This window comes from Elephantulus edwardii, unplaced genomic scaffold, assembly GCF_000299155.1.
Source record: "Elephantulus edwardii isolate Elephantulus edwardi_28Jun2011 unplaced genomic scaffold, EleEdw1.0 scaffold00075, whole genome shotgun sequence".
In the NCBI taxonomy this organism is placed as follows: domain Eukaryota; kingdom Metazoa; phylum Chordata; class Mammalia; order Macroscelidea; family Macroscelididae; genus Elephantulus; species Elephantulus edwardii.
Window position 1 is genome coordinate 5799090 of NW_006399825.1, and position 22104 is coordinate 5821193.

At 39.5% G+C, this 22104-nt stretch overlaps 1 pseudogene; it reads left to right on the top strand.

Moving 5' to 3' along the window:
• The window catches only part of LOC102856876, a 63608-nt pseudogene that overhangs the window by 38176 nt on the left and 3328 nt on the right, over positions 1 to 22104 (top strand).

Genomic DNA, 22104 nt, shown 5'->3' on the forward strand with positions numbered 1-22104 from the left:
CTTGGGCTTTATTAAAAACTTCCTAACTTGTAAACAGAAAAGAATGGGAAAGGGAATCCTAGGCAATATTAAAGCAGCTATGAGTCTCTAACCTAAGGGAAAAGAAAAAAAAAAAACCTTTGAGTTTCTGATAACATTTTTTGAGTGTGGGAGTAATTTAAAAAAATATGACCCAGCTATTCCACTACTAGGAATATACCCCAAGGAAATTAGAACTGAGACACAAATTTGTACACCAATGTTCATAGCAGAGCTGTTTACCATCTCAAGAACATGGAAAAAGCCCAGATGTTCTGCCACAACTGAATGGATTGAGAAATCATGGTACATTCACACAATGGAATACTAAACAGCACTCAGAAGCAACATTTTTTTAAAAGACTATATAACTTGGTAGAGGATGGAGAGCATTATGCTGAGTGAAGTAGTGCAGTCTCATAAGGACAAATATTGCATAAGACCATTATTGTAAAAATAGAAGGATAACTAGTGAAACATGTACGGAAACTCAAGGTGGGGAAGGCTGAGGATGGGTAGGGGGGAAAACTCAGGGCTGCGTAGTTTGGTGGGTGGAGGGAGGGGGCAAAGGAAATGCCAAGGATCCAGGTGAAAAGACGGTAATGATGGGCAAGGTCTAATGGTGATAATGTTGTTGTCGTTATGTGCTGTCAAGCCACCTGTGATTATTCATAGCGACCCAATGTGCAACAATCTTAAACCCTGCTCTATCCTGCGCCAATCTCTCTTATCTCCAACATATCTACCCCCATTACCCCAATCGCTGAATCAATCCATCTCATTGAGGGTCTTCCTCTCCTATGCTGTCCCTCCACCCTCTCTAGCGTGATGTCCCTCTCCAAGGATTGGTTCCTCCTTGAAACATGTTCAAATATGTCAGACGAAGCTTCAGAATCCTGCCTCCAAGGAGCAGCCTGGTGATTAATTTTATAGAACATAATGTATGAGAATGATTGTATGAAACAAAATGTGAACGAAGAATAGTATGAAACTCAATGTATATGAACTTTATAAACAAACTAATTAAAAAACAATAGAGATAAAAGTATTTCCATTTTGATCAAATATAGAACATAGATTTATTTGAATTGCAGAAATATTTTTAATTGACATATATGTAAAGAAAATGCATGTAAATTATAATTAGTAGCTAGTATTAGTAGCTCAATTATCTGACCAGAAAATAGGGAGATTCTCCTTTGCAATTCCCTCTGAGAATTGAATAAAATCACATCTTAGAAGTACTGGGGTTTCTCTTGCCTCAAAGGATTTTATTTGAATGCCCTAGAGTCCATCTCAACTCATACTGACCCATGTAACAGAATAAAATGGCCCCACAGGGTTTTCTTGGCTAAAGCAAATCCACTGAATCTCTCTCCCTAGGGTCCAGGTCTTCTCATGGATTTGTATCATCAACCTTTTGGTTAATAGCCAGAGGCTTAACCATGCCATCAGGACTCCCTAGAGAATTTTATTAATCTATTTAAGATGTAATAAATCCAGATGTCATTACTTTAATCTACTTTTTGACCTTGGAAAGCTTTTCAGGTAATAGAATATGCTCTGCTCAAATTGGAAAATGCCTCTTTTTCGTGTAAGCGAACGAAATGCCGTCAAGACTGAGGAAGACCCTCAAACTTCGGGGCCACGTGAGCCACGGCCACGGCCGCATCGGGAAGCACCGGAAGCACCCTGGAGGCCGAGGTAATGCTGGCGGTTTGCATCACCACAGGATCAACTTTGACAAATACCATCCAGGTTATTTTGGGAAGGTTGGTATGAGACATTACCACCTGAAGCGGAATCAGAGCGTCTGCCCAACTGTTAACCTTGACAAATTATGGACTTTGGTCAGTGAGCAGACAAGGATAAAGGCTGCAAAAAACAAGACTGGAGCTGCTCCAATCATTGATGTGGTTCGATCGGGTTACTACAAAGTCTTGGGGAAGGGAAAGCTCCCGAAGCAACCAGTCATTGTAAAGGCCAAATTCTTCAGCAGAAGAGCTGAGGAGAAGATTAAGGGGGTTGGGGGGCCTGTGTCCTGGTGGCTTGAGGCTGTGTTAATTACATGGAGGTTGGTTAATGTTTTCTCCTTAAGATCTGATCTTTTGTGGCGTCTATACCTACACCTCTCCTCCTGCAGCTATGCTGAGCAGCATCAGGATCTCTTAAGTGTGGGGACCCGTTTCCCTGCTGATGGAGATGCATTAGCACTTCAGAGGTTTGAGTCATGATCTAATAAAAAACACTTGGATTTATAAAGTGGAAAAAAAAATTGGAAAATGCTTATAAAATTCCTAGCCTGTGGATTCAAGGCCGAGCTTGCAAGACCAATTTGCCACCCAACACAGCCTTCCAGGGATTCAGTTTTCCCCAAGGAGCCTTTGTAATGGAGACCTGGGTAACTGCTGTGACAGCCAAATGCCACCTGCCACCAGAGAAGGTAACCTGACAGGAACTGTTAATCCAGAAAAGGCTTTATGCAGAAAAAAGCTCAGTCTTTCAATTCTCAAAATCATGTGGTCTCTTACATATTGAATGCATACTCAATGCATCCTTTCATGCTGAATTCCAGAGTAATGTAAAGGTTAATCTCTGCCATGGATTCACTCTCTATTTATCTTCTTGTGAAGTTTGGTCTTTTCATCCACCAGGTTATGAAAATAAACACGTACAAAACCATTGATAGGACAATTCACAAGCAAGAATTTGATCCAAAGAATTTTATAAGCTGCTGGGAGAAATATATGGAAAACTCTTCCTACTACCTCAGGGAAAAGGTTGTGGAGGAATTTAACCAGCAGAACTACTGTTTAAAAAAAAAAAAGGAATTGCCATTATCCCCATGAAATTCTCAGTTGCATATCAAAAACATTTTATTATCAGGTAATTTTCAGAAATCCTATATAAAAATTGAAAAATAATTTTAAAAGCTTTAATGTAAAAGTGATTAATAATATTTTTATATACAAAGGGGGTTTTGTATGGCTTTGTTTCTTTTGCCAGAACAGTTGGGATGCTATTGATTAATGGATAGTTGTTGGTAACAAGGAAAGCCTTCAAAGAAAGCGGTATTAATGAAATAAACAGAACCACCACAATTCTAGTTTACAAATCTTATCCAGGATTGTCTTAGACCACAGTCACATTCAAAAGCTGTTGTATTATTTTTTTGTAGTCCATTGCTTCTAGAAGGTTCTCTGATCCTCAAGCCCCACACCATCCATTATTAACTTCATTACAGTCACACTGTGCTGAAATTGTCGATTTCCCTGTGGGCCTCTTCAGTCCAAGCTATAAGCTGAACTCTTGCTTTACCTATCTCTTTATTCCTCTGCCTACTAGAATACTTAAAAAAAAAAAAAAAGGTATATCCCCTTTGTTTTTACCATTGCTGCTTTTGGAATTCTATCCTTACCTTCTAATTTGGAGAACTGATTATGTCTTGATGTTTTTCTTTTTGGGTCTAGTCTATTTGGTGTTCTCTGTGCTTCTTAAATGTGGATTTCCCTATTCTTCAAAATACCTGGAAAATTTTATTCTAGTACTTCTTCCACAATCTTCTCAGAGATTACCCTGTTAAACCTTCTCTGTTCTGGAATTCCAATCACACGTTACTTTGTTTTAAGTCATCCCACATAATTCTAATGTTTTCTTCATTTTCTTTATGTCTTAGCTCTAGTATATTTCTAGTGAGGCTCTTGTCTTCCAGCTCACTGATCCCTCTGTTACATCTTTTCAGTTCTCTCTCTCTCTCTTTTTTTTTTCTGTCCTACCAACATGTTGGACACTTCTGCCATTTGAGTCTTAATATTCTGGATTGCATTTTCATGCGTTTCTGTTATTTCCAGTGCTGTGTTGGCTATACCAACTATACTCTCTATTTTGTGATGATTTTTTTTAAGTTCTTGTAGCTCTTTATATATTCTATCAATTCTTTTTTCCCATCTTTTACATTTTCCTCCATAGCTGTTTAAGTTGCTCCTCATCAGTATATTTCTTCTGGGCTGTTGTCCCTGAGGCATTTGCTCTCTTATTGACTTCTGTTGTTTCTTTCCACATTTGTATCTTTTTCTGTGGCTGATCAAATAAATCTACATCAATATATTTCTTCTGGTTCTCTCTATTTGGGGCATCATTGGGTCTGCTTTTTTAGGAGAAGGGTTATTTTGATTTTTTTTTCATGATGGCTGAGGTGGATTGCTGCTTTCTTGGCATTATGTAAATCTTTTTGGTGCAGATATTAGGCTGTTGTACTAAAATTACAAGGATATGGCAATGTCTTGTGAAGCACCTATATATTTGTGTTCCCTTCTTGGCCCAAGGCCCATAGGGCCAAAAGCCTAACAAACATTTTTCCCCCCAACGTACCTTAATGACAAGTCAGGAAGCCTGTTGTTCCCTTCTGGAAGTGGCTTCTCACCTGCCTTAAGGTATCCTGGTTCTCCCTTCTGCTTGAGCTTAAGGGGTCCCACGCGGTCAAGCTAGACAGCCATTCTCCCCCCCCACCAACCCAAGTACCTTAGTATTAGTACCTTAATGGTTAATATCTTAATATTCTACCTTAATTGCTGATTGATAAATGTCAATAGTTATAAAGGGGCTTCAAACTTTTTATTCATAGGGTCACTATGAGTCGTGTTTGACTCAAAGGCAATCAACAAGAACAATTGCTGATTGAATCAAATTACTAACCTTTCAGTTATATTTCCTACAAAAGCAATTTGTTGTTACTGTTTTTCAGAGATAGCAAATCCCGTGGGAGGAAATTGTCCATCTTTCTCCTGCAGAGCAGCTGGTGGATTCCAACTGTGTGACTTTGGCTTGGCAACAAAACTCCTTACCACTAAACCACCAGAGCTCCCTAAGACCCAGTTTCAGTCTTGGAAAAACTTCAGAGAACCCATTAACATTTCTACCAGTGATTCATTGTTATTGTCCATAGATTTGTCCAAGAATTTATCCCTTTTGGCAGGATAGAGTAGCCAGAGGCTGCTAATGAATCTTTTTAAAGGCTGAAACCAACAAACCCCAAAACTCAGTCTGTTGACAAGTGTAAGTCTCCCAAATCATAGTAACCATACAGCACAGAGAAGAACTACTCATAGTCGCCAGAGCTTTCCCCAATCTTTCCAAATGCAAACTACCACACCTTTTCCCTGTGGAGGAGTCAATGGGTTCATACTGACCACTTGAGCAGTTGACTTACCTGGGTTCCTTCTTTTTATAGGCCATGCCTTCCAGATCAGCAGACACAGATCTCTGAAAGCAGTATTAGTGGGATCCTTGGATGCAAGGATGGTAAGACTTTGTCACACATATTTGGGTGATGTTGCTAGGAGAGGCTATTCCTTGGAAAGGGATATCATGCTTGGAAGTGTCAGGGAAGACTCTCAACAAGATGAATTGACACAGTGACTGCAGCAATAGGTATAAGTGTGTCAGAGATGATAAGGAAGGCACAGGATTGGCCAGAGTTCAGATATGTTGTTCATGGGGTCACTGTGAGTCACACTTAACTAGCTAACACCTAACAACAACAACTACTTCAATGACTACAGCTGGGAAGTGGTGTAGGTAACACTAACACTCATGGTTCTTATGCTGTCTAGCACATTGGACAGGGAGCTCCACACACCTAGTCTATGGACTAGTGGACTGTCTAGTTGTACTGTTAATGTAAAGCTAGGACTTGTCTGGTGGGTCAAATTTACCAGCAGCTCCCCTCTAATTAATTCATAGTCCTGAAAATCCAATAGAGAGTCAGCGTTGAGTCTGTTCCAACTTAATGGCATTGGTAGCACAGTATGATGTCTTTAACATGTTACTGTTATGTAATGGAGACAATACAGAAATGATATGTTAATGTGTGTTTGCACAATGTATTGAGTAATATGGAAAAGATGTGTGAGTGCTTCCTGAATATTTCTAGCCTATATATGTAAGTATATGTATAATTAGTATTAAATATATGTTCTTGTGCTTATAAACATAAACATAGAATGTATCACGTAAAATATGTACTTACTGCCTACTTCAAGTATTTTAAATATTCACATAAAATATGTATGCCTTTATAAATATGAGTGTTATATTTTAGATTATTAGATTCCTGGGAGGAAAGATGGAAATCTCTAAACATAAATCTATGCAAAATTCCAGGAATCCCTTGGGAAAACTTCAGAGAACCCATTAATATTCATTAAGAAATAAGACTTGCACCTGGCATTTCTCATGATTCCAGCAAGCACATTCCCATGGGTGGAACTGAGTCTGGGAGAAGTGCATTATTAAGTCATTCCAAACTGGGTCACGTGTCTTCTTCAATCACTCCAGCGCTCTGCTTGCATTTTTCCACTGGATAATTTGAAATATTTGCTTTGTAATCAAATGATATCTAATTAACTAGATATAAAATTGTGACTGAGAGCAACTATTAAACTTGGAAAATAGAATGAGTAAGTTAGCTTGCCCCTGTATTATTATACAGTTAAAATGGTTCACATGCCCAAAGTTGGCTAAGAGATCTTTTCTATAGTTACACTCAGAGTTTCCTTTTATTCCCCTTGAGCGAGGGTTTTTACTTGTTCAAGACATTCTCTCCACTCCCCTTTTGAGAGACGCTAATCTGAGATCATAGATTAGTACACTGCACCTGGTAAAATCTATATTTTAATAAGGGATTTCTAAAGATGGTACTTAAATCCCCATGTTTCCCCAATTTAGAAAATGAAACATCCCTCAGAGCTCCATAGAAGAACTACTTAGACAAGCGCCTTTGAAATGCAAAGATAGCAGCTTTGAATGAATGATTTTTTGCAAAGAAAACATGGCATAACATATATTTTAGGGACCAATACATTTTTCCTAATTAGAACAGCTTTATGGCTTTGTTTCATTATTCTATAAATAATGTAGAGTGCTGGCCACACAACAGTCAAGCCTTCAGCTGCTACCTGAAAGGTTGGCAAATCAAATCCACCCAGTGGCCCCTGGGAAAGAGTAACAGTCTGCTCTGGAGCGGTCACTTGACAGAAAACCCTACGAAGCAGTTTAACTCTGTCACAGGGGGTTCCTATGAGACAAGGGGTTCCTAAGTCAAAATGACTCAGCAGCACCAATTACCACCAACAACATATAGATAACCCACAGTTTCCATTATTGAAAACATTTTAAACAAAACAAAAAGTCCGAAGGAAGAAAATTAAAATCATCAGGAGCACGCCGTCCAAGGACTATCACCATCAGTATTTTGTTATTCTCCTCTGAGGGTGTATGCACACATATACACTTTTTATACAATTTGGATCATTTTATAGACTAGTTCAGTTATGGACAAATTTTATCATCTCCCCCCCCCCACCTTTTTGGTGGGAGGAAAGAACATTGTTTTCTCTGCCACGACCAAATATCCAATATTCATAGCGTGGTTTCCACCCTTCCATGTCTTTCCTCCATGTTTTTTTTTTTTTACTATAAGTAAACATTCATACACATACATGGGGGTAATACATGGTATTTTAATATTTTTGTAGCAAAATATTCCTCTCATTTCCCACTTACTATGTTTCTTCCTCCCCTAGTGCAGTGGCTGCTGGGTCGTTTGTAACTTATGGTGACCACATTGCATCCAAGCATAACTTCATTCCAGAGATCTATCAATGGCTGATTTTTCAGAAATAAAACACCAAGTCTGCATTTGGAGACAACTCTGGATTAAATCAAACTTCTATCTTTATGGTTTGCAATCACACAATTAATGGTTTGCACTACTCACAGACAGACAGTTTAACGGTGTTGTGATAGAATTCATTTACCTTAAATACCTTTAAAGAATACAATTCAGTAATTTAAAGTATGCTCATTGTGTTTGAAACTATCATCACAGTCTATTTTTAGAACTTTTTATCACTTCAAAATGAAACTCAAACCCATTATCATTTCTAAGAATATATCTGATGGTTACACACACATGGAAAAACAATGCCAAGATATACATAGAGAAGTGTATGTAGAGAATCATACCAAAATGAAAATTATTCAAATAGTGTGTCCTATTTGAAAATTTTATATAGAAGGAGCTCTGATGGCCCACTGGCAAGAAGCTGCACTGCAATCCCATAGGTATGTGGTTCGAATCCACCAAATGCTCTGCTAGAGAAGGAGGGGCAATCTCCTCCTGTACCAGTCAGATCCAGTTTGACGGTACACACACACACACACACACACACAAAATACATTTTTTTTAAAAAAATTGTATGATACATGTATATCACAAAATAAGATGCAGGTATGAAAAGATATTGTTGCTGGTTATTATTGTAAGGTGCCATCAATTTGAGTATGACTCATAGTGACACCAAGAACAACAGACCTGAACCCTGTCCTATCCCGTAGCGTCCTCATCATCTCTGACACACTCCGAGTCCACTGCTGCAGTAACTGTGTAAATCTATTTTATTAGGGGTCTTCATCTCTTTTGCTTACTCTCCACCTTTCTAAACATGATGTCACTTTCAAGAAATAGCCTTAGCGAGCTCTGGTGGCTTAGTGGTAAGGGATTATGCTGCCAATGCAAAGGTATGTGTTTCAAATCTGCCGGCTACTCTGTGGGAGATAGACAATATCCTCCCATGTGATTTATTGGCTCTGAAAACCCACTGAAGGGTCAGCTATGGATCAGTCTGACTCCACAGTACACAATAACAAGCAACATGCCCGAAGCATGTATATATAACCGGCAGGCACGGTGTCTTCCTCTCTTTCACTGACCCTCTTCCTTTCCAAGTATAATGTCCCTTTCCAAGGAATAATCTCTCCTAGCAATTTGTCCAAAGTATGAGAGATGAAGCTTTATTATCTTTGATTCCAAGGAGCACTCTGACTGCACTTTTTCCAAGACATATCTGTTGGTTTTTTGTGGTTTTTTTGGCAGCCCATGGGATAGTCAGTACTCTTCTTCAGCGACACAACTGAAAGGCATCAATTCTTCTTCTGTGAGCCTTAATCATTGTCCAGCTTTCAGATGCATAGCAGGTGATTGGAAAGACTATTGCTTAGAGCATTTGAATAAAGAGGAATGAACTTACTAAACTTTGTCAACCCCCAAATGTTGAAGAACAATGAGTTTTACATTTAATACTGTTGTTACCAATATAAGTAAGTGTTTGTTGCTTTGTAGAGTAAGGGAAGCAAGCTGAGAAGCTCTCTTTGTGAAATTCAACCTAGGAGAGTTGACAGTAAGAGGACAATACTCAGCAGTCATTGTTATTGTCAGGTCCCGCTCACATTGAGCCTACTGAATGCTACTGAAAACAGTGACTAAATTTAGCTATGACTAAATTCTAACAGTAAGTTACATATGTAAACTCGAATTCGGTTTTCAGGAGATGCTATCTTTATCATTCTCAGGTTGTGTAAGCGTTTGTTCTACTTTTTTCATGAAACCACTGCTCCTCTACCTGCTGGAATAAAACTGTGCCTTTATTTTGGGGGTTTTTGGTACTTCACTTGTGACCATTTCACCTTTAAAATTTCATGTACAGATGATAATTAAAATAGATTTCTAATTTTATTTTTAGGCTGTTGCTCTGGTTCACATCTACACAGATGGGTCTGTGTTAGTTGTTTATGGAGGAGTTGAACTGGGACAAGGTGTTAATACTAAAATGATACAGGTGAGAGACGTTGTTCCAGTTTTGCTTGGCCAAGATTAGGCCTCACAGAGGAGGTGCAAACTCCATATTGTTCTGTTACTCCTTAGACTCTGAGGCGTGAGGAGCAGAATTACCCACAAGTGTCCTCAGAGCTCCCTCTGGAGTACACAAAAATAAACCCCCAGGGACATGGAAAGCAAGGGTTCATGTCTCTTCGCTAGTGGTTGGGCCTCACTTAAGCCTAGTTTCTCAGTGCTCTAGTGGCTCCCTTCTTCCTCTTCCCTCTCCTTGAGGAACCACAACTTCTCATGGGCTCCAAAGTCCAGGTTCTGGGCAGTCAGCATTCCCAAACAATGCCTGAGCATAATTAGCACCCCAAATTTGGACTTTCTGTCTCCACAAAAATCTGTTCATTTCTCCATCAAACTGACCTATAAAAATAGGAGGGCCATATAAAATAGTAGTCCCCTTCTAGAATGCAGACCTATGTTCTCATCGAGCAAAGGGGCCTGTCAATGGATGATAAAAAGATGGAGAATCTGTCCTTTCTCTTTTAGATCCCCTCTCCCAATAAATCCAATTTTAAAAACCATAATGTAATATAATGAGATTTATCCTGAACCCTAGTGGATAGCAGTTTTGGGGGATGGAGAAGAAATTATATTGTCTAGAATTTGAACAGTTTTTGCTTGCTTGCATTAGTCTGCTAAACCATCAATTATTAATCTCCTTATCACTTTTTAAAAGAGAAGGGGGGAACATCTTTACTATTTGGTTTAAATTACTGTAATAATTTCACTCTGGATCAACACATGAAGTCTGCATGTTTTCTTTACGGGTGGCCAACCGTGAACTAAAGATACCCATGTCTTACATACATCTTGGCGAGATGAACACAGTGACAATGCCCAACACAATTGCCACCACAGCATCCACGAGCACAGATGTCAACAGAAAAGCTTTGTAGGTTTACTAATGCTACTGATTGCTAAGTTCCTTTAAATTCAGACCCCTTTCCAGAGGATCTCCTCTGCTCTGGCCTAGAAAATTCTTCCTGAGGTTTTTTTGCATGCAACTTATGTGAAAAGAAAGTAAAACACTATTTTACAGTGTTTCTCTGTTCCACTCAAAATAGCAGGGCTTGGAGTAATATTTGTTTAGTAGCATATTTTTGCTTTTAAGAAAATAGTCTTAAGAACATATTCAAAATACCTTAACCTCTCAAAGGCAAAAAGTACTACATGTTTACTGAAGCATTATTTACAATGTAGGGAGATCTGGTGGCAATCCAGCTCAGATACAATCTTTCCCGGCCTGGTTATGTAGGTCCACAGAAGGAAGATGGGACAGGAAGATTTCTTAGCTGGAAATTGTTGCATCTTGAGTCTACATTAATGAGTAACCAAGCTATCTTTTTGACACTTTTCCAAGCAACACATTACTGGAAATATATACAATATATATCACTCATATATTCTTGCCATTTCACTCTCTATTCAGAAGCAGAAATAAGTTAAAATATCCTCTACACTAACGACCTCCTTTGTTAAGGACAAAGATGATCCCATCCAGACAGCTCTCTCAACTGAATAGAAAGAAGTCTAGTTGAACCTAAGACTTTGGGCCTGGAAATGAGTAAATGCCATTGCCCACAACGAAAGAAGTGTAGAGAAGACCTCTCTGGTTTGGCCAGTGGAACTTCAATGCCAATGCCGACAGTGAATTACTCAGTATCTGGTAACTTTGCAACCATTTGTATTAAAGTATTTCTTCAACAAAGCTTTTGGGTACACCTAGAATAGGGAACTCTGTTGGCCTAGTGGTAAGAAATTGCGCTACAATCCTGAAGGCACCAGTTGCTCCACTGGAGAAAGAGAGATAATCTCCTCCTGTGTGATTAAGTCTTTGAAAACCCACTGGAGGGTGAGCTATGGGCTGTTTCTGACACAATAGCACTTAACAACATACCTAAAATAATTGAGATAATAATGATCATTGTGATTACCTAATTTTATTTAATATTGAAAACAAGAGCCAAAGTTGATGTTATTAGTTTGAGGCACTGTGTCTTTCAAACTAGGATACTTCTGTGAGTAGAAGAAGTCATTAACATTATTGCAAAGACAGCAATGTAGTTGGGATAGTGCTGGGTAAGGTCCTTGAGTTGTGAGTTGGTATAGACTCCGTATCATGAATGAGATCACCAAAGTGTGGAAAGTGCCAATTACTCCCATGCTGAGAAGATGTAGAACTATTCTAGCTCAGGAATATTTAATCCAAAAGTCTACATCTGGAAATGTAAACAACACTTGTGCTCTCTGTAGTGGTTTTATAGAGATACCAAGTATGTAACAGCTCTTAAATGGAATCCTTACACATAAAGCAAGTAGAAACAGAACTACTTGGGTTGAACGGGCAAGTGGGACTTGCATTCTGTTTGACTTCCTCTAGAGTTTTCCCAGTCTTCCAGGGCAGAAGTCGTAACTCAGCTGACAGGTGCAAAGATCATTAGGACCTGGTGGTTACTTAGGAATGGAGAGTAACCAAAAAGAAGATCTCTGAGGGGAGCTGGGAGAAATAGTTGTGGAGAGTGAGAAATCCAGTTACACTTGAATTCTATGACCCTCCTGTCTTTTTCCACCTGCAGAATGTCTGTCAGATGCTGAGAAGATGCCTGAAACCCATCATCAGCCAGAGTCCTTATGGTTCCTGGGATGACTGGGTGAGTCTCTGAAGCCTGCAGAGTCCACTGGAGCTACTTGGGGGAGATAACTGAGCCATGCTATCTGCATCCAGCACAACTTCCTTTTTCTCTCTAAAACAGCACATGACAGTGCTTCTCAGCCCACCTGTGTATTTTGCGAAAATGTATAGTTTAGTAGAAGGTAGTTTGGGACTCTGACATTTTTATCAGGCTCCCGTGTGATCTCTCTGCTTCTGGAGCATACTTTGAGTTTAATAAGCAAAGACGCAGATATAGATCAACAATACATCTCACAACCATATATTGTTGATCAGAAATTTCCAATGAGGCTGGGCATTTATCCCCATCTGAAGAGGTGTTAACTGTTACTGTTACTTAAATTCGACTTAGTGTGTGTCTGGTTATTAGCAAAGGAAGGTAGATCTACACTATTTAGGTCATGTTTAGTAGTTTAAAGGAAAATTAACCAGTAAGTGGAAAGGGAGTACTGGCATTTGAAGTTGCTATGTGGACCATATTTTGAAAATACCTTCAGTAAAAGCTATCAACACTAACAAGTTTTCCGTTTTGAATAATCATGGAGGAAACTAGATTTCTTTGTGGTTTCCTAAGTGGCAATCCTTGCTTTTCTTTCAAAAATGAAAGTTTTGATATTGTAATATGACCCTGATATGAGTTTGAGGCTTTGCAAATCATCGGGAAGCAGTGATGGATCGGACTTACTGGCAGCAACATGAGTGCCCTACCCACTCTTTTTTCCCATGTTCCTGTGGAACTTGCTATCTGTGCCTGTAGCTCCAGCCTTGGCCCACTTCCTCAGGTATGGGGACATGGAAGCAGAGCTCTTTTGTCAGATTTTGGACCAGAGTTTCAACCTCTATCATGGATTTTTACCTTTATCATCAGTTATTCTTGAGGCAGATTCACTAAAATAGTGACTCTGTCTCTTCAGTAGGAGACAGACAAAGCCAATACTACATCTTGAACGTGTGTCACGTCCATCGCCTTCGGGCACTATACTTGCTTATTTAGCAGGATAATAGTCCCCAAAGTAAGAAAAAGGACGACAACCAGAAAGCTATTTTATTCCCAGAGCTTCTTCTCATTTGTCCAATTTTATATTTGTCCTTTGAAAATGTTCCTATTTGCAGGTTAATGAAGCTTTCATCCAAACATTAGTCTGTCTGCCACTGGATATTTTAGGTGAGTCACTGAATTACTTTCCTAAAACTTTGCCCTTTTGGAAGAGAAAGGCCCTAAGTCATCTTGGTTTTTCATGTTCAGTTAATCATCATTTATGTTAAATAATTATACTGAAGAACTTTTAGCAGAGAAAAAGAAATCTTTCTCTTTTTCAGTTGTATGGTCATAACGAGAAGGGAGACAATCTTGAGATGAGTTCCACAATGTCCGATATGTCTAAATCAAAATAAACTGGCCACAAATTGTTGATTTGTCTTATTCCACATAAACCAGCCATAGGTTTACAAGTTGATGTTAATTATCCTGTGCACGGGGGTCAATGGTTTAAACAAGAAGGATTTTGCAAAACTTTTGGTGCTATCTAGAATGCTTTTAACACTTAAGTGTTTTCAGTCTTTGCTTCTTTAATCTTCTAATTATTCAATGATGCTTTCTTCTGTATCCTTTGGTGTTTCCTAACTAGTACTTGCTCCCCAGAAATCTTTTCCCATGACCTATGCTCTGGTATTTTCTTTTCTTGCCAAACAGTAGCTTGCTTCTAGAAAGTGTATGCCATACTAGACATGACCCAGACAGCCCATGTAATGGTGAGTTGAGTGAAGTATTGCATCAGAGTAAGCAGCTTGTCAAAGCAGATAATTGAGAGCTTTCACTATAAGCAACTCTTACCTAACAGCCTGGACTTATGACCATATTGACATAAGTAAGCATCTCCATCAGGTTTATGGGGAGTGTACTGTTATTTTCCTGGTAATATCTATAGAGAAGAGATAGGCTATTATCTAGGGCTGGAGTGGGTGGGTCTTTTTGAATGAGAGACCATTTCCAATGTCAATGACCAACCACAGTTGTAATGTGCAGTCTTCTCTTTTCTCCTGTGCCAATTATTGTACATTGCCATATCTTTTAGTTTTCTTCTCTCATGACTCATTGAAGAATCTCTTTTCCTTCCAAGGTTTATCCTTTACCTGCCCTTGGTCTTCCCTCTCCATTCCCACTGAGACCTTGTTCCATTAAATATTTCCCCTCTCTTCATCTTCCCTATGATTGATTAGTTCCCTCCTACAAATATATTCTAATTGTCCTAACCCATTTAAGAAACAGGCAAAAACCAAGCAACAAAACAGCAGACAAAAACTTTCTGTTACTTATGCTACCTCTACCCCAGTTAAATTAAGCTATGGTTTTGTCTCTCTTCCCTTTGCCCACCAAACTTTTCTGGTTTGGCTGCCACCACTTATCCAGAACCTCAACATCTCAATCCACTGAGAAATGTCTACTTGTTGATACCACTATTCTGCACTTTAATGACATAAAATAATGTCACAAAAACACTAACCTGTTCATGCATACATATACACATATCCTATAATTTAACTCACATCAAACTTAAAAGTCAGAAGGTATTGATGGTTCAGTGGTTTAATTATAATTTTCCGCACTCTAGAGCTTGATGCCTGACAGCACACCCCATGAACTATCCAGAATGAAAGTTGTACATTGGTACAATGTGGAACAAGTTTTAAGGATGTCAAGGCTAAGCTTAAAGTTCTTAAGGTGATGTCGTCCATCAAGAGTTATGCTTACTAACCTAAAGGTGGTGCCTCTTTGGTGGTTCAAATCCACCAGTAGGTCCATAGGAGAAAGTCTCCTCCCATGTGATTTACAGTCTTTGAAAATCTGCTGGAGGTTTAGCTATAAGCCGGGGCCTGACTTGAAGGCAAAGAGTTGAGTTGAGTTGAGTTGAGTTGAGTTGAGACTAAGCTCTGGTGGGTGATATGGGGCATAATATATCAGGCTGCTAATAGAAATGTCCGCAGTTTGAGTCTACAAGTCACTGCACAGGAATAGAGATAAGCAGTCTATTCCTATAAAGATTTACAGCCTCAGAAACCCAATGGGGGGTCACTATGAGTTGGAACCAACTCAATAGCAGTGGATTCTAGACTAAGACACCTTAGGAAGGAAGGTCTGGTCATTTACTTCTAAAAATCATTGAACAAAAGGCCTATAACACGCAGTAGAGTCCATTAAGCAACCATGGGGATGATGCACTTTGTTCCTTTAGGCATGGGGTTGCCATGAATCTAAGATCAACTTGACAGTAGCTAACAATAACAAACTTAAAGATTATTACTAGAAAGACTTCAGAGTTACAAATAGATTTTTTTCCCCCTCTAGTCGGTTAATAGGTACGGCCTAAACGAACCTTGAGAAGCATTTTGGAGCTAGCTCCGAGCTCAGCTGAAAAGGGTGATGCAGTAACTTGGTCATGTCCACCATCAGATGCATATAAAGGGGTGGAAGACCAGTCCCGAGTCAGTTGCTTTGTGCATGTAATCTCATTTAATCTTCCCTAAACCCTGCAAGAGGAAGATTCTCATTCTTATCCCTCTTTATAAATGAGGAACCCGAGATGCAAACAGGTTGGGTAGCTTGCCCAGGGCCACACAGCTGGTAATTAGCAAAGCCCAGAGTGAAACCGAATTCTGTCTGATGCAACTGTTCCTGCTTTCCACTTTCCCACTTTATGACTACTTATATTGTGTTGATGAGAAAGCAGGGCAGTGAGGTCAAAACTGGGAATAGAAGCTGAGAATCCAGATCGTAGCTTCTATTTCCTCCTTTTCTTCCCCCTTATTTGTTATTACTAAGAAATACTTAGCTCATTTCCGAAACCCATGCCCCCTTTACACTAAGTAACCTTCTTCCTGAAGTCTATGTTGGAGTTAACCATCCCTTAGCAATGTGTGAGAAATTGTGATAATAGTTAACATTTATGGAATTCTTCAAATGTGCCAGACATTTTTCCACATTATTTCCATCTATAATCTAATTGAATCTTAACAATTTAAAAGAAGGCAATATGATTCTCTTATTTTAGAAGCTCCAAAACTCCAAGCAGTTAAAGAACTTGCCTTTTAAGCTTGCCAGTGAGTTGGAGCAAAGGCAGGATTTCAGGCCAGGGAGTAGACCTTTCTGCGGAGCTCATTGTGGTTTTGGAGGTTGCTTCCCTCCAGTGACGAAGGAGCATTCTATTAACTAACATGAAACCTCTCAGTCTTAAATCAGGTTTCAAGCTTGTTTAATTATCTAAGCTTTCCCAAGCATCAAAACAAATTATCAAAAAGCTTTATTCCTGGAGTACGTTGTTATCATCCTCAACTAAAATATGTTCATAGAGCTATAATTCTCACAGTCTGCTCCTGATTTTTACTGAGGGTTATATAATAAATAACTGCATGGAAAAAGTCACTGCATTTTAAAAAGAAAGAGCTATTAAAGACATAGAATATTTCTTTTTTAAATTACTGTTTAAATTTCTGGATATAAATTTCTTTTAGATTGCAAAGCTTGTTTCCTGTTTATTCGCTACACCAGCTGCAACTAGGAAACCTGAGATTGATTTTTAGATTTCCTTTCGGCTTTATTGTATGTACAGCCCCTAATTTTCACTGTCCATTTCATCTCAGTTTGAGGCTCTTATTGTTTACTCTTATTTCCAATTATTTGATTATTCTATCTTATTTGCATCCTTTTCTCTAACTAGGCTCTTTTAATTTTTAAGACTCACTCTAAGTATAAAGTATTGTAATTAAATATTTGTCTCTGACATGTTAATTTTTCTATGAATTAATTTTTTAACCAATCAAAATGCTCTTTAAAATAACTTTCCTTGTGCAAGATGAAGATAAGTTCTACTACGTTCTAAATGATGACAAATATTTTTGCTCTTCTTTTATATTTTGAGACAAAATTTGCTAGCATAGTACAAAGAACTTTATTTCCCTGAAATATCTTGGTGTAAGTTATCAACTTAATGCCAAATTTATTCCTAAACACATTCATATCTAGTCATACATAACATATTTCTATCTAGTTCTACATAACTAATACATTCACCCAAATCTGAAAATTAACACTGCTATATTGTTCATATCTATTCTCTGGGCCCCATTTAGTATTTTACAACTGTCTTCAATCATCCCTTTTCAGCAAAAAGACATAGCTCAGAATTTTGCCTTGCATTTGGCCTTTTTATTTCTGTATTTTCATTCAGTTCAGAGCAACTCTCTTTGATGCTTCATGACCTTGATGCGTCTGAAGGATCAGTTACTTTGGGAACTATCTCTCAATTTAAGTTTGTCTGATGTTTCTTTGTAATTAGATGGTCAATAACTCTTTTCCAGAATACTGTACTATAGAAAGTGATTCTGTGTTCCTCTATTTCATCCAGTGACTAGGGATGATAGAAGGAGAATTTATGCCTTCGAGCTGTGGTGTTGGTGAAGAGTATTAAATATGCCATGCACTGCAAAGAGAATAAACAGGTTCATCCCAGAGAGGGTTAAACCAGGCTAATTCCTTGGAGACAAGGATTCTGAAACTTCATCTGACATACTTTGGACATATTACAAGGAGGGACCAGTCCTTGAAGAGAGACATCATGCTTGGGAGGGTGGAGGGACAGTGCAGGAAAGGAAGACCCTCAATGAGATGGATTGATTCAGTGACTGGGGTAATGGCGATTAGGTGTGTCAGCGACAACAAGACTGGCACAAGATAGAGCAGAGTTTAGGGCTGTTGTACATAGGGTCCCTATGAGTAATAGGCAACTCCACAGCACATAACAACAACTATGAGTCACAGGAACTCTGATGACCTAGAGGCAAGAAGCTGCACTGTAATCCCTAAGGTATACTGTTCTAATTCAGCAGCTGCTCCGTGGGAGAAGGATGAGCAATCTCCTCTTGTGTGATTTACTGCCTCAGAAAATTCACTGGGGGGTCATCTATGGGTCAGTTCTGACTCAACAGTGCCCAACAAGAGGAGTCACAAGATACTACCTACTACCAGTGGCATTGTTTGCTGATTATTTTTCCCCCCTTTTTCCTTGAAAGTCAACTTTGATGTGAAGCCAAAATATCAAAAGAAAGCCCACTTCCTTTTGTTTGGCTCTACTCAGAGTACAGAAACAAAAATCAATTATGAAGAGGATAGACTGCCCAGAACCCACATGCCCTTCACATTTTGTCCCCCCATGGGTAGAACTATAAAGGAACCCAAACCATAACCAGCACTTTCTCTTATAAGCACATAATCAGAAAGGAGGCCAATGAACTTATTTCTCAATGCAGTTGAGCTAAGCCAGTCTTAAACACCCACCTCACTGTCAACAGAGTTAGGACTTGGCATGAGTTTCCTGCCTACTGCCAGAGTTTGCCTTTGTTTATCTCTTTCCTCCAAATTCTCAAGGATTTTTAAGCTTCTTTTCGGATAACTGTTAAATATACATACTTCCAAACAGATGGTCCTGAGAATACGATGAGATTTTTTAAATGCATATGTCAAATCAATTTCTCTACATGAAAAATGGTAACAGGGACTTATCATATTCAGAATCATATTATAACCTGTTATATTTATCTGGTAGCCTAGAGGATAGAGAGTTATACTGCCAATCCAAAGACCAGTGGTTCAAATCCACCAGCTGCTCTGAGACAAAAACTGCAATCTTCTCCTATACAAGGCATTGTTGTTGTTGTTGTTGTTGTTGTTATGTGCCATCAAGTCGCTTGCGACTCATAGTGACCCTCTGTATAAGAGCCCTAAACCCTCCTCTATCCTGTGCCAACTTCACCATCTCTGACACACTCACTCCCACCACCCCAATCACAGAATCAATCCGTCTCATCAAGGGTCCTCCTCTCCCGCGCCGTTCCTCTGCTCTCCCAAATATGATGTCCCTCTCCAAGGACAAGTCCCTCCTTGCAACACGCCCAAAGTATGTCAGATGAAACTTCAGAATCCTTGACTGCAAGGAGCAGTCTGGCTTCACCCTCTCCAGGTCAAATCTGTTTGTTCTCCTAGCAATCCATGGTATATTCAACACTCTTCTCCAGCTCAAAGGCAATTCTCCTTGTATCATCCCTAGTTACTGTCTGATGCACAGCATTTAATTGTGAAGACTATAGCCGAGATCCAACTCTCTGATGCATAACAAGTGATGGCAAAGACCATGGCCTGTATCAGACGCTCCTTAGTCTCCAGAGAGACACCATTGCTCTTCAGTACTTTGGAGAAGTCCCTAACAGCAGACTTTCCCATAGCAATACATCTTTTAATTTCCTGGCTACTGGTGCCAAGCGTGTTGACTGTGGAGCCAAGCAAACTAAAGCTGTGAACAATCTCAATCTCTTCACCATCCATCATGATGCTACCTATTGGCCCAGTGGTGAGAATCTTTGTCTTCTTGACATTGAGCCTCAATCCATATTGGAGGCTGCAGTCCTTGACACTCTGCAGCAGGCGCTTCAGGTCCTCCTCAGTTTCAGCAAGCAGGGTTATGTCATCTGCATAATGCAGATTGTTGATAGATCTTCCACCAATCTTGACCCCACACTTCTCCTCATAGAGCCCAGTTTCCTGGATAATCTGTTCTTGTTATGCATCAAAGAGTTGGACAATGACTAAGGAGGATAGAAGAAGAATTGATGCCTTTGAGTTTTGGTGCTGGAGAAAAGTATTGAGTTTACCATTGACTAGTAGGAAAACAAACAGATTCATCCTGGAAAGGGTTAAACCGGGCGGCTCCTTGGAGGCAAGGATTCTGAGGCTCCATCTAACCTACTTTGGACATGTTGTAAGGAAGGATCACTCCTTGGAGAGGGACATCATGCTTGGTAGGGTGGAAGAACAATGCAGGAAAAGAAGGCCCTCTATGAGGTGGATTGATTCAGTGACTGCGGTAATCAGGATGAGTGTATCAGAGACGGTGCAATTGGCACAGGACAGAGCAGAGTTTAAGGCTGTTGTACATAGGGTCGCTATGAGTCGCAAGTGACTTGACAGCACATAACAACAACGACAACAACATAGCCCAGATCAGGCACATCTTATTCTCCAGCCTGATGCCATTGCTCTTCAGTACTCTTGAAAGGTCCCTCACAGCTGACTTTCCCAATACAATTCATCTCTTGATTTCCTGGCTGCTGGTACCAAGAGTGTTGACTGTGGAGCCAAGCAAACTAAAACTGTTAAAATATCTCAATCTCTTCACCATCCATACTGATGTTGCCAATTGGCCCAGTGGTGAGAATCTTTATTTTCTTAATGTTGAGCTTCAATCTGTATTGAAGGCTGTAGTCCTTGACCTTCTGCAGCAAGTGCTTCAGGACCTCCTCAGTTTCAGCAAGCAGTGTTGTGTCATCTGCATAATGCAGGTTGTTGGTGACTCTTCCACCCATCTTGATGTCACATTCCTCCTCGTACAGCCAGTGTCTCGAATGATCTGTTCTGCATACAGATTGAAAAGGTATGGAGACAGGATACATCCCTGGTGAACCCTCTACTTGATTTTGAACCATGTAGCGTCTCCTTGCTCTGTTCTGACGACTGCCTCTTGGTCCAAGTATAGATTTCGCATTAGTACGATCAAATGTTCTGGGATTCCCATTCTTCTCAGAGTTAGCCACAGCTTGTTGTGATCCACACAGTCAAAAACCTTTGCATAGTCAATGAAGCACAGATAGACATTCTTCTGGTATTCTTTGCTTTCTGCCAAGATCCATCGTACACTAGCTACAATATTCCTAGTACTGCGACCTCTTCTAAATCCAGCCTGCACATCAGGCAGTTCTCTGCTGACATATTGCTCCAATTGTTTTTGGATAATTTTCAGCAGAATCTTGCTTTCATGTGATATTAATGATATTGTTCAATAATTTCTGCACTCTGTTGGGGCACTTTTCTTTGGAATGGGAACAAATATTGATCTTTTCCAGTCAGTTGGCCAGCTGGCTGCCCTCTAGATTTCTTGGCACAACTTAGTGAGCACATCCAGGGCAGCATCTGTTTGTTGAAATATGTCAATTGGTATGCCATCAACTCCTGGAATCTTGTTTTTTGCCAATTCTTTCAGAGCAACTTGAACTTCCTCCTTCATCACCACAGGCTCTTGCTCATATGTTATTTCATTAAATTCTTCTGTGTCAGCCAATTCCTTCTGATACAAGCTATAGCCTCTGGAAACTCACTGAAAGGTTAGCTATGAGTCAGTTCCGTCTCAACAGGACATAAAAACAATATGTCTAAAATACAAGCACCACAGAGTGACTGATAGCATTGACAGAAGGGAAGTCAGAACATCCAGCTTTTGACTGTATATGAGTTAACAGAGTCAATAAAGTGAATGATTTTAAATGTCAAAGAGTGGCTTTTTAAAGTTGGCATATTTAACAGACTTTGCCCCTTTGCTCTCATATGAAAAAATGTTGTTTTTGCTGTTGTTGCTATTGTTAGGTGCCATGGAGTTAACTACGATTCATAGAAACCCAATGAACAAAGGACCTGAACTCAGCTCCATCCTGTGTCATCCTCATCATTCCTGGTGTACTCAAGCCCATTGCTACGTACAGTCTTGTGGGTTTTCTTCTCTATCATTGACCTTTCCAAACACGATGTCTTTTTCAAAGCAAGACGTCTTTTTCCTTTTAAATTTTTATTTTCTATTGGTTTGCTTAC